The sequence below is a fragment of the Apis dorsata genome, unplaced genomic scaffold (assembly GCF_000469605.1).
Source record: "Apis dorsata unplaced genomic scaffold, Apis dorsata 1.3 scaffold_526, whole genome shotgun sequence".
Classification (NCBI taxonomy): domain Eukaryota; kingdom Metazoa; phylum Arthropoda; class Insecta; order Hymenoptera; family Apidae; genus Apis; species Apis dorsata.
Window position 1 is genome coordinate 99,897 of NW_006263749.1, and position 15,520 is coordinate 115,416.

Below are 15,520 nucleotides of genomic sequence, written 5' to 3' on the forward strand. Positions count from 1 at the left end.
TATTTATGTGATCGATTGTATATCGAAAACGATGATAATAATATAATATAAGTTAGTTGTATATATTATATCCAAATATATTTACTCGTATTCTTACTTTTATATTTCTTAATCGTATGTTGTATATTCGGAATGATCTTGATCTTCATAATGTCCAGTGTATCAGACAACGCTTTTAATTTTATTAAATTCCTTTAATTCCTTATTTATGGTCAATTTTCTCTTCTGGTTTGCCGGTTACAGTAGTCTTCATCAAATCTTCAAATCTTCAATCTGATTCCATTGAAGATAATTAATTGGATTATATTAATTGTTAATTGGATTAATATTCCACAGAATATTAAATATAAATAGAATAATTTTATATAACGTTATATCAAGATATAAGATATAAGATAAATAAATCATTCTTGTTTAACATAGAATAGTAAGATAGTAGTAAATCATTTTAATTAGCATTAAATCACTGATCCAGTTTCGGATCTCAGTTATTAATACAATGAAGAAATATTGTTACTTTTTTTCAATGTAAAGTTCATATTTAAATAAAAATATTTCTAAATTCAATGTTCTCTTATTGAATTTCAAACTTTAAATTAAATTACTTAAATCATTTTTATTATCATTATAGTGTTATTGATTTATAATGATAATCTATCTAGCATTTTCCACTGAATTATGCTTCTTTTAGATTTGGGTTCTGATAATTTTTTTAGCTAATTTTTTGTGATTGATTTCATTGCATTAATTAATATAATATGTAATCCATTAAAGTGAACAAAAAATTTTGTTCCTTATTTTTCGTTCATGTCAATGGCATTTTTAGCTCGCACATAAAGATGTTTTATTCATTTATTCACTGAATAAAATGATATATTGTTCATTATTATCATAAATTATAAATTAAAAATGTTTGGAATTAATTTTTCCTATATCTATTTTTCATTCTCTATGATAATCATGCTATAATAATCACCAGTCATAGTATTTGTCTTGAAAACAAATGAGGTCCCTTCCCTGGATCAATTTACTTTAATTAGTAGTTTTTCTGTGGATGATTATGTAATGATGCGAAAGGTTTGTTGTATTTTATATTGTATTATTGTGTATTTTTTAATATTAATGCTTAGAAACAAAATAGGTTATTCAAGCGATACAGCTATCGCAATAATCATCACAATATGTGATACTGTTTTATATAAAGTGATTTCTTATTAATAAAAATAATTGTTTTTATTATATTGCGCTTACATTTATTAAAAAAAATAAATATAAAACATTTAATATAGACGAGAATATTGGCGAGAATAGAATGAGAAAATTTTGATATATCAATGAATGTTTAATAATCTTTCTTTATATACAACTTAAAAATGCACTGATAATGTTTCTTTTCGTTTTTTATGCTCTGCACAAACAATACATTTCTGGCGTTCTATTTTATTCCTGTTGAATTAACATTTTTCGATAGAAAATGTTTTTCACTTAGTTCACTTAATTCACGAAATGAATTATCGTGAGAAATAATTCTTCCAGACTTAGATGTTTTACCAGATATTTGATATAAATATTTTTATTATACCGGATATTTTTCTAGAATTTTTCTGATAGTGAAATCATAAATGAAATCGAGTTGCAGAAATTTTAAATTTTCTTTGATCATAATTTATAATACATATATATAGTAAATTTTAAGCAAATTTGAAAAAAAATTTTTTATAGCAAACTTCGTTACGATTTATATGAGCTATACGATCTATATGTATAATGTACAATAAAATCTTGAATATATCCAGTTTTACAATCATAAAGAACAAAAGATTTTATTCTTCTTCTTTTTAAAATATATTTCTTCTTTCTTTTAAAAAAAAATATTTTTCTTTTTTGAACAATAATAATTAATTTTTTGTTTTTGCCGAATTATCCTTCGCAATCATACTAATTAACTTTACTGATACAAAACCTATTGATTGCCACAAAGAAGTTGATTCTTTCTTGATCCCACTTTTTGATCACACAAAAATATTTTGAATTATCTGTCTTTTTTATAAGATTTTATAGCGTTTTTATATTTATAATTATATTATGTTTATAACTTCCATCATAAATATTTTCATTCATCATATTGATGAATATTTAATTTTTTATAAATATATAAAGAAAACTCACCAATATATAATAATATAATAGGGATGTAACCATGATTTTATTCATAATAAATCATATAATACGTCTTCCTTAATCCTAATACGAGTTTTATTACTAAAAAACTTTTATTGTTAAAGATAATTAGTGATTTAGGAATAAGTAACGATGAACTAAAACGTACCGAGTTTTTTTATTTTTATTCCTGAGAAATTTCTTTCCTTATATAATACTTATTTTACAAAATTTTCCCAATATTTGAATGTAATTTGAAAGTATTTTTAAAATGCAGGATGTTTCATAAAGAATTTGTTATTGATATCAGAGTATCATTTGATAAGTTTTTTAAAAACTTACAAATTTAATAATTTTCTAAAATTTTCTAAAAATTCAATATACTTCTGTCCAGTTTGAGTACCGTTAATAAAATAAGGTCCAAATATTATTATTTATGATTTCATTAAATATTTATAATCTGTGATTTTTATTTACCTATCTTATCATGATTTTGAATTTTCAATAATATATAATTATTTGATCATGATTTGTAAAAGATACTTTATCGATAAATAGTATTTTCTTCAATATTTTATTGTTTTCATATTGTCAAATATCTCATTAAGAAAATTATAAACTGTTTTTGTCATTGCATATTATTGTATTAATATTTGTTTCATGTTCATTTGTTTTGAACAAATATGATTTTGTTAAAGTTTATTTTGATGATATTGCTTTGATTTGTTTCATGATTAATAATCTTACATTTTATATCCTTATTTTTACCAACATTATCAATTTCACGAAATATATTTTGATATTTTTATAATATTTAAGTATATATTAAATATACAAAATGCAATGATCAATTATGATTTAAAAACTTTATAAATTTTTATAAATCTATACTGTTTCTCTAATCTTTGTACTCCAAAAGTTTTTTTCTATAGAATAATAATAATTTCTTTAATTTTTTATAGGAAATTAATAAATGATGGATTTTAAAAAATAATAAATTTTTAAAAAACACAAAATATAGAGAATATTTTTTACAATAATTTAATATAAATTAATAATGAAAATTATAAAAAAAAGAAGCAATTAGTATAAAATAATTTTATATTTAAAATTTTCATAATTCCATATCAAATGAAATTAAATAATTCAATTGCTATTTTTCAATGTTTTTATTACATTATTTATATAAAATATTATGTTTTTGCAATGTTGATTATTTATGATATTTTATAAAACATTTGCCAAGATGTATTTTAAATTTATTAAGACATTGCATTTTATTATAATATTGCATAACTTTTTGCAAATATAATCTCGCGCTTCCATTAAATTTGATTTAAAACAGAACGATCTTTGCTTTTTACAAAGTATATGAAGTTTTTTTTTTCAATCGATATTTGAAATCTTTTTATATATTTAAAGAAAATTATTTGATATATTTATAATTATTTGATATATCATTGATTTGACGTATTTCAAGTGATTAGTAGAAAATGTTCATATTTATACAATACAATATACTTTATACAAGTTTATGTAAAATGTAGGAATTAATTAGAGATAAATGATTTTTATATGTAATATTTTATAAAATATAATATTTCTCAAAACAATCATTTATATATAAGATTTTTGTTCGTAAATGTTGCAATATTCAAATTTTTATTATTGTTCAATTTCTTGTTTAATTGTTTATCAATATCAGATATAGACATTCTATATAATTTGGTATCCATGTGTCATGGAATGGACTAATATTCATCAAATTTCTTGCAACTTTTATGCATTACAGTTTTTTTTTCTTTCTGATAATTCTTGATAAAGTATATAATTATGTATTCACTGCACATAATTCTTTTTACTTTATATACTTGCCTTTGTACTTATTATATTGAATAATTACATTTGATTTCATTTTATTTTCGCATCATTATTCATTTTATCATTATTTCTTTCATTTATGATATATAATAATTTCTAATACACTTCTGTCTTTTCTCAATAACAATATATTCTTTCAATTTAAACAGAAATTATTTTGAAATTGAGATTTTTCTTATTATTAAAAATGTGTTTCTGATATGATTGTTTCAATTATATAACATTTCAGTAATTCTAAATATATATTTGTATAATATTTTAGAAATATGTGGTGGCTTTAACTTATAAGATTCGAATCCAATATAGAAACTTTTTATAAGTATATTATAGATATATTATAATTATATACTTATTAAAGTCTATACTTTTATAAGTATATATTTTTATAAGTATATTTTATATACTTTTTATAAGTATATTATAATTCTTAACTTTTTTAACTTTTTTACAGAAAGATCGAATTGAATGATTCAAAATTAATTACAAATATCCATTCTTTATGTATTTGAATCTGTTAACACATACAAATCTTCCATTTTTTCAGCTTTTTCAGATATATAAATCATAAAGCCAATTCATTTTTTGAATTTATATGATTGAGTGAAATTTCATTTTGGAATGTCAGCAAGCTTATTGTCCACGACGAAACTCAACCTCGTATATATTCCAGTAAGAATGATAAACATAATAAACGCCATTTTTATCCCTAAAATCAGGTTTCAGATATTTTACGGTTTCGCTGCATTCATTGTATATCAAATTACACAAAATATTAACGTCTATTAGATATTTTGAAGTTGGTTTACAGAATCAGAATTATGAATAATTAACCTCTATCATATTCATTCGATCTTTTCGTCATAACAGATCCTTCTGCCGCAGATTTTTAAGTCTTTTTCTTTGTTCCAGCATCTTCTGTCTTCTTTCTTTCTTTGTGACGATCATAATTCGATTCCCATTCTGTGATTAACTGATTTAACACATTGCAACGGATATTTATGATTAGATACATTACAATTATAAATTAATGCTTTATATTGTTGCCATACGTGTCCCAATTCGAGACAGCGGTAATATTGCAATCGTTTGTTGAATTTGTCCATTCTATTCGCAAGCATCTTGTCGCCGTTTTTCGATTAGCGTCTATAAGATACTTGATTCAAAGTGTGTCAAGATGTAAGGAAATGTAAATCTTATCAGTTCTTTGGGAAGGTGATTGGCTCGCCTTAACAAACTTTCCTTCTGATCTATAGATCTATAGATCTAAAATTTGATCTATTTTATATCATTTAATTAATTATGGCTTTAACCTTTTCTATGTTTATCTTGATTTTGATTTTGATCTTGAAGATAATGTTTACGTTTATGAAACTCTGTTATTTGCATTTTTTCTTTTCTATTGCTAACTACTATTTTGGCACCAATAACTGTTCCTTTGTTTCATTCCTCGATCTTTTCAGTATGTATTTTCGAGATAATTTTTTAAACATTCTTCTTTTTTTGTAATCGTTTTTTTCATTTTTTTAATTTTTCGATTGATGCTTCATGCACTTGAAACATTGATTTTTTTAGATCTGGAAGCGTTCTTCTTATTATTCACGTTCAGGTTTTCCTTTTTCTATACTCATCCGTCTGTGAATCCTTCGAATCTTGAGATATTCGTACAATAATAAGTTCACATTTGAAATCTTTGTTAATTTTCTTGTAATGACTCTCTCCCATTTCTGCTCAATTTAGATTCCGATACTTTAGAGTATCGATCGATGTCCGCATGGCGATTCCTTTTTTTATTTTAAGTTGATACTCTGGACAGCAGAGATAGAAATAATTGGCTCTTTCGCCGAATCGCATCTATGTTCGCTCTCATTTTGGAGAAATAATCTCATTTTGAAAGTTTCTAATTTAATAGCTGAGCTGTAAATTTTATCTCTCAACCGTGATCTTGTTGAAGTGATGCATTGTTGCTGTAGTATTATATTTGTAGATACAGACTTGCCATGCGTAAAATTTACGTGCAGTCTTTTGGAGATAGAGTTCATTATCTCTATCTCTTTCACATTTTTTCATTCCTTCTCTCTTATCAGATAGATTCCTTTTAGATAATGATGCTAAGTCTCCGTCTTACATTTTCTCTCTTTGAAATTCTTTTTTCATTTGAGTCATACAAGATGTCTTTTGATCTGAGCTAAAATAATTATAATTATAAGACATTTTTTTATGAAGCCTTCTTCTTTAAATTCCGATTCAATGATAGAGGAAATTAATGTCAGAATCAGAAGTTTTCTCGTCAAATAGAAATGATCCTTCATCATTTTATTTCTTTCCTTGAGTTAAAACAATCGAAATTAACATAGTGACACGCAATCAAATGCTTTGCTCGTCAAATTTGGCTTTATTTGGATCATTTTTTCTTCTCTCCCTCTTTCCTCTTTCATCAATATTTAGATTTGGTTTTATAATATTTTGATTTTATAATTCGCCATACCCAGATAAGATTGAATACACTGGAGAAAAGAAACGGAGGATGATATTCCCGAGTTCGATAGATTCATTGATCCAATCGACAGTCTTTGATGCCATCAATTAGAATTTGTTTTCTTCGCCTGTTATAGTTTGGAGAGAATTAAGAATTTTTTATAGAGCTTACGATTCTCGCAATTAAGATAAGACTCCCATTCCTGCGAAATATGACCACAGGTTTACGGTATGCTGGATTGAAAAATTGCAATCTCTGAGGACAATTTAACTGTTAGTTTTTAAAATTTTTGTTTCAAGATTGTCGTTGGTTTTCATACATACTGTTTATTATGATTCGTTCAAAATATTTGGAAAAATATGAACGATTCCAGAAATTTATTTATTTTTCTTTCAGTTTGGTATAAAGAGATACATTATGCAGTATTATAATAGATTAACGAAGATCTTTAATTTTTATAGATGGAATTATATAATTTTATTATTATTATTATTAATCAATAAAATTGTTTACTAATCAATGAAATTCATTATTTGGTATAAAAAATTTAGTTATTTTTGTTGAAAAATTTTTAATTTAAGATATATTGTAATTTGAATTTCATATAATTTACATGAAAGGCAGAGAAAGCAGGAAAAGGAATGATAATTACTTTTCATATTCCTTGTCTTTCATATGATAAATTTTTGAACTTTAAATTACAATATTTCCTAAGCTAAAGATTAAATATATAAATACTTTAGAAAATAATAAATTGCATCAATTATAATAATCCATTTGAAAAATTGAAATTGATCTTCATATGATATCTCTATATCCATTTACAAAAAAAATTATTAATATTGTAATGTATTGTATTTTTTTAACTTTTATCTCAAACATATTTTCATATGTTTCATATTTTTTAAAATATTTGAGTTGTTTGAGATAAACCAGATATACTAAATATATATAAAAAATTATATAAAAAATTCTTAATTCTCTTCAAACTATATATAAGTGAAACATTCAGAAAATTTGAAAAAATTGTTCTTTTAAAATTATTATTAGAAAAAGAAAATGATACTGGCACTAATAATCTCTTATATCAATTTTTTTATCTTATTTATTATATAATTATTTTATTATATAATAAAACTTATAAACCATGTTCAATATGTAATTTGACATAGTTATATCCAATTATTGTAAATTGATTGATTTGCCAGATTGTTTTGTTTCAGAATTCTTCCAGATTTGTTTGAGCGATTATTTCTAATAATCTTTTATCGATGAAAAATACTCAATATATATATATTGGCTTTCTATAATCGGAATTATACAATTTGAAAAAATCTATAAATCAATATTTTTTGGACGGAAAATTTATTTTTCTTCTTCACACATTATGTCATTTCTGGATGTCTTCCATTTTATTCTTCCTTATCATGTTCAACAACATTACATATATAACTTATATAATGCCATTGTTGGTTTCCATGTTTAAATCTTCAATAATAAATTCATCATCATTGCTTGATTATAACCGACATCTATGTTGAATTATGCGAAAAACTTCGATTATAATTTTTAATATATATTAAGATATATATTAAGAAGTATAGTATATATATAATATATATATATATATTCAATATACATATATATAATAGAATAAAAATTTTATTATCTATAAATATACAAAAAATTATGCGAAATGATACGAATTATCGTCATTTATTTCAGGATTATATGTTGATCTCTCTTTAACCTGACAATTATTGTACAGCACAATTGTTCGTCAAACTTACAGAGTCTCTTCTGAGATGGATTGTACAGATTCGATATAACTAGATTTTTTTCATTAATTATTCTATCTGCCTTGATCATTACTTTTCAATGTATATCAATTTTCACTAAAACAATTAAATTCTTTTTGTAAAAATAATTGTTTCATGTAGGTTTATTGTTATGATATTGTTATTTATCCTCATAAAGGTAAGAAGAATATCAGTTTTTCTCTCTGAAATTAAGCCAGATCTATCCATTCATTTTTTAAATATAAATAATATAGATATATAATTAAATAGTAATATATATAATTAAATTCCTATTTTTTATTTACGATGGGGTTCAAATGTCTATATTCTAATTCATAACTTAGGAGGGATAGAATCAACTTTTATCGCTCTATACTTTTCAAAAAACATATCATTCAACTCTTTGAAGATTTCTATTTACGGTTTTTAAGACGCTCCATCGTAGCAAAATTAAGAATTTTTACATTGATAGTTAAAAGTAGTAAGTAAATGTTCAAAAATACATCTACTTTACCATTGTATTTATTGCATTGTTACTTATCAACTAAAATCAACTGGCTTATATGAAAGAAATAAAAGTTTATTCTGAAAGTTTTGAATTAATTGTTTGATAATGTGAAATTGTACTAATATTAAACAATATATTCGTAAGAGAAAAGAAGTAGATTGCTTCTATGTTTCTATCATTTTTAAAAATCTATTTTTAGAACAATTCTTGTTATTTTTTCTTGCTATTTTTTAAACCGATAAGATATCAACTTATATCTTAATATTTAATTGAATAATCGAATGAAATCATGTGCTTTTGCAGAAAAAAATGTCTTCAGGATCTTTGAAGAAATAATAGTCCGATTTAGTCTTGCTGAATTTTTAATTTTGATGATTAAAGCTATTTTGTTACTTATAATTAAAAAATAGATACTATTTCCATTCCATTTATCTTTGCATTTAAATTTATCTTGTTTTGACTTTCTTTTGAGTTTATAGCGAATCTTCTACTTAAAGTAAGAAAGAATTCTATTTCTACACTTTGGCAGAGATTTCTTGATTTAATTCTTTTTTTTTTATACTTCTTTAATCACTTTAGTTTTCTAAATAAATATTTTTTTAATAAGTTGAATTTCTAAAATATTTCATAGATAGTTTTTTGATTTTTAACATTTTTTTTGACTTCTCTATCTAAATAACATGTAAAATTGTTATTAATTGTATAACATCCGGAAGAAAATGGAACGATTGAGAAGAATCTTTAAATATTCTTATATTTATTTATTTTTTTCTATTTCTATTTCTATTTTTTCTTCTATTTAAATATTCTTCTGTTTACATAGGATAGACGATTTTTTGATTTTGAATATTTTTTTCTAACTTCTAAATGGTCTAAATGGTTTCACATAAAATTGTTGCTAATTGTACAATATCCGGAAGAAAATGGCATGATCGAAAAGAATGTTTAAATATTTTTTTTTTTACAATATCATCTATTTTTTATAAACTTTCTATCTTATTATTAATCCTACATCGTGACAGATTATCTTCTATGCTTAACATTACAATTTTCATTTAACTTTTCATGTGATTTTCGATAAACCATTTGGATCCGAAATTTCAAAAATAATTTTAAAAACAAAAATAAACCAAAATAATTTTAAAAATTTCAAATTTTAACTTATTCTTAATATACTTTTCCACTTTTTTGTTGTTATCCAATTTTTATATTTTTTTAACCCATTAAAATCTTTTTATTATATTTCTTAATAATGATTTTTTCATGACAACACACCTACGAAATCCTTCTGCGAGTCATCTCTTTATAGTTTTTTTCACCAAAATCTGTTCGTATTTAATTTTATTTATTTCTGCTATTACCTCTAGGACTTTTATTTCTTTTATTGAATATTTTTTTTTATTTATAATCATAATTATAGAGTTTTATCATATTACATGCAATCTTATTCTATTATTCTATTATTATTATTCTATATGCAATCAAATTCTATTTAATTCTATCTAATCTTATCGTTTTATTTTTTTTGCATTACGTCATAATTATTGCATATATATTGATCTTCTTTTTCAAATGTTTTTCTGGGTTTTTCAGTTCTTTTTATCAATGAACAAGATATTCTTATATTTAAGGTTTTTATGATACACATCACTTCGAAAGCTTCTCTTTTGCGCAATTTTTTTTATAGAATATTTTTTTTTTGACAAGATAATTATTTGGGAATGCGTTTTAATGCTTAATTCTTTTCTTTTTTTTTTTTTCACATTCATTATGTTTTTTCGAATATTGAAATAAATTGATCTCGATGGAATTGGTATCGATTGGAAATCGAGCTGAAGTTTTCTCGTGATGAATCATGATTTTAAATATTTATTATTCTATTTATTATTCTAAAGAACGCAAGAAATTCTTCTAAAGAAACGAAATTATCAATAACCGAGAAAATATTTGAAACTATGCACAAGCGATAGATTTAAATGCAACGTAAACAGATCGTACAGAATTTTTAATTATATGCAAAATTTAGTTATTATACTTAATGTTATTCTATTGTGAATATATGTATATTCTATGATGAAGTGTTGTTTAATATAATTACTGTATGATAAATAATGGGACAAAAATATAAGGAGATTTTTATTATCATTTTTTATGTAGAACCATTAAACGAAGAAAAATTTTTCATCTTCATTTTTTCAAAATCATATGAAGATCAATATTTTTTAAATGCTATATATATCAATTATTTTTTCTGATAGTGCATTCTTATGCATATATTTATGTTATGAATATGTTTTGGCATAAAGTTTTGCTGTTGCAAAATCAAAATATCTTTATTATAGTATCCAAGAATTAGAATTAACTATGCATTCACAGAGACATCATTTTTCTCTCACTAATCATTGCTTAATAACTTTGCATTTACCATTCAATAATTGTATTAAATGCTTAATATTATATTAAATTTATCGTGGAACACCTTTTAAATAATAAATTTTAGCAATTATATTCGATGCAATATTCAATGATCCTAACTTATTGTTATTTTTTGACAAATGGAACTTTACAAAATCTGTAATTATTTGTATAATCATTATTTCTGTCTCATGAATATGGTTCATTGTTAATAGACGAATGATATATTAAGTTTATGTCATTTAATTATTTGGACATGTATTAGATAAATCGAACTTTCATTGGAAACAATAGTTTCTCTTTAAAATAAATTATCTTTAAATAATTATCTTAAAAATATCTTTAAAATATTTTCATATAGTTAAATAAATATAATGATTTCAGATTGTTATGTTTTTTTGTCAAAGAATAAATCTGAGAATTTTGATAAATTGATTTCTGGACATTGTGTTTGAAAAGAAGACGGCTTCCCATTTTTTTTCTATAAGTAAAAATTTTCAATGATTTTGATATGTTTTCTTCAAGCATTCAGAATTTTTATGCAATTTTGTTTTTATATTTGTATCAGTTAACAAATGAAAAGCACTATTTAATTTATATATATAAAATATAGCACTATTTATTTAATATAATATTCTTTTTTATATAGACAATAGATCCTGCGATAGCTTGGATATTACATCTATTACTCGATTCACCTATTTCCATTATACTGCAATTTCATTCTTCTTCAGTTTCATTGATTATATTTTGAGATGTGTTAGAAATGCTCGGACACAGAACTCGAGAGAATATATATTTAAATATTTTTTTAAATACTTGTCTTATAACATTTGTCTTATATATCATAAAATATTATGAAAATTTTTCTTTTCATGAAGAAAAAATTTCTTTATCTTAATGAGTCCAAAAATCTTTGAATTATTATCATTGTTATGTTTATAAAAGTACAATGTTCTTTTAGTAAAGATTATGTAATTGTCAAAATTTAGCTTCACATAAATTTTATATATTATATGCAATTTTTTCAATTTTTCTTTATGATTCTTTATAAAATAAATTTTTCATTTTGGCATATTTTAATATTGTTTATCACGATATAATTTTTTATTTGGATTCATATCATTTTGATTGAACTTAATTCATAATGATAAAGTGGAAATCAAAGAATTGTTATATTTTTTGATTTTATTATTTCATCTTGCTAAATATGATCATATTGTTTTACAATATTTTATAATATTTTAATAATTTTTTAATTATCTTTTAATTATCATTTTCAATATGTTATAATGAAATGTTATTTATCCAGACGAGTTTTTTAATCTTGTAAATATTCTATTTAAAAATGCATTACGGAAAGAATATGTTAATATTATTAATATTTTTTTAAACGAAATTTGTGTATTCGTCCGGCATTAATTCATGTTTCATCCAAACAATATATTTGATGCTTAGTTTTGTTAAATTACTTAAATTATCTTAAATAATTTTTCTGATATATAGTTATTTCCTTTTTATTATTTAAAAAATTATTATATTCCTTTCTTTCATATTTAAAATTTATTAATATATAATTTTCACTAATATATAAAATATAGTTTTTAAATTAAATAGCATTAAAAAATAGCATATTAAAAAAGTAGCATTATTATTAATTAATTTTAAAATCTTTTTAATTGTTAGAATTTATTCTAATAATAAAAATTGATGAATTATCAATCTTATTAAAATTGTTTTTATCAAAATTATCTATTTTATTAAATATATTTTTTTTTGAGATTTTATTTTTTTTAGTGATAAGAGTCCTCTTTTCATTGTATATTCTTTGTATATTCTAAACAGATTTAAAACAAATCACAAATTAATATGTTATAATTAATAAAGAATTATAAATATGTTAATAAAATTATAATTAATATGTTACATAAAATTAAGTAATGCTTTTATTATACATTTTAGTAATATAATTTTTTAAGAAATTTGTACGCTATGTACAGCTGCTTTCACTGTATTTTTATTAAGCATTTTAGAATTATTTTTTAATTATGTTTGATAAATTTTTAAAATGATTTGTTTTTTGTTAAGCAACATTTGATATATTTTTTTTTTTTTGTATACTTTTTATAGGCAATATTTGATTGTTATGACATATTAAATTAATAATAAATTAAAAAATAATTTAATAATAACATTTCAATAAATTAACAACGATAACAATTTGACAAACAAATACGAAAATCGATGATAATATAAATTTTTCAAAGTTATATGTAAACGCATATTCAGATAGTAAGATAGCTGGCATTGCGGAAAATTTTCTTGTTTTATATAATTTAAGAAAAATAGATAAAAATAGATAAATAAAAAAATGAGACAAAGAAACTGAAAGAAGAAAACTAAAAATATGAAAAGTTAAACTCGTTCATATCTAGTCGCTAGAAAATTGAGAAAAACAATAATTTAAAAGAATTGAAAAAGGAAAAAGTTAGAACTAGAATTTTAGTAAAGATATAATAATAATTGCCATAGAATATTAATTTATTTTGTAAATATTTTGTAATAGATATGAAATTTAAATATAAAACAAAGGCACAATATAAGAAATATAGTATGGATAAATAAATCAAAAAAATAAGCAAAAATGAAAATAATAATAATAGCAATGTGTTTTACGAATTCGTTTTTATTTATCGTTAACAGCTATAGCTTTTTATATTTTATATAACAAAATATAAATGTTTTATATAACAAAATATAAATGTTTTAAAATTGGTGATTCGAATTGTTGAACGCATTATTAGTTTTATTGTAAAAAAATATTGACTGTTTTATCCAGTGGATAAGATTAAAGATAATTGATATATCTAATTGTTGTTTATATTTCGAATTTGTGTGATTTTATTTCAATGAAATATATACAAATCAATAATACGCTAAAATAACTGAAAATTAAATTGCTAGATCAATTAAACAATTGAAATCGCAAATTTTATAAAAAAAAAAGCGAAATGTCTCTAGATGTCATAATATAAATTATTTGACTGCCCTGGCCACACATTATATAACTTTATATTAAAATAACAATTGTTGTTAGAAATGACAAGTATCACTATATTGCTGGTTTTTATATTTTCACTATAATTTTAGCAAGGATATAGATATGATTTAATTTTAAACCTGATCTACATTCCTATATTGACTATGTCTAATGATGTTTGAAATTATTAACAAGATAATTGTGGAACTCATCATCTTATTAAACACATACCTCCTTTCTGGATGATTGGGATGGAATTAGAATGCATTTTGCAATAATATATTTAATCAATCTTTAGTACTGGATTTTTTGTAGTTTGAAGCAATTGAATCAGTACAATTCTACGAATTATTGATTTTTGATTCACAGTTTTTAATGTTCAAAATCGAGGGAATAGTAACATTGAAGTTTTGATCTCCAAAATTATAATCCAAAAATGTACTTGCGAATATGTTTAATATATGTATTATTAATATTGCACACGATGCCATGTTTTTTTTTATTTCATTATAAAATAAATAATCTAAAATCATTTTTTTTCTTTAAATATTCATTTTCTTTCCGAATTCACATTCTGATGCTGAATGATGATGTTGATAAAAATAAAACAATCTTTTATCTTTGGTTAATAACGTGCTAATTTCTTAAATTTTTAATTATTAGTTGTTTGTATTACGATTTAAATCCATGCTATAATTAACAATAAAATCAATTATCCCTTGATCCATATATTTAAACTTATATCAATCAAATATATATCTATGTACATACATGAATTATACTGATTTAATTTTTTAAGATATTTGGGAAGTAAATATGATAAACAAAAATGATTTATTATCTGGAAATAAATTAACAATATTTTATTTTAACTTGTATATAAATTTTTTAAATTATTAATATATAAACTAGAAAAGAAAATTAATAATCTTCAATCGTATGGTATCTTTCGAAGCAATATGTGATACATATGATTTGATATTTTTTGCAATCCTATATTATATTATTGTTATTGTGCTTCTTATACAAAATTTATAAACTTTTAATGATTTTTAGTTCGATAATATTAGATATATATTCGGAAAATAATGTCTATGTCGTGCATGCAATTTTAATTTTATTTTATATTCAGCATAATTCTAATATAAATATAATAAATAAAAAATATATATAAAATATAAAAATATAATTATTTCTTTATATAGAAATATTTATTTCTTTATACAGAATTTCTTTTTTTT

General features: G+C 21.9%; 1 long non-coding RNA gene across 1 annotated transcript; it reads left to right on the plus strand.

Annotated features, from left to right (window-relative positions):
• The first annotated feature begins 105 nt into the window (after positions 1–105).
• Positions 106–9,583, plus strand: LOC116186251. The gene is made up of 4 exons (XR_004151206.1): positions 106–118; positions 433–438; positions 1,982–1,983; positions 9,432–9,583. It is a non-coding gene; the product is annotated as an uncharacterized LOC116186251 (long non-coding RNA).
• The last annotated feature ends 5,937 nt before the right edge of the window (positions 9,584–15,520 follow it).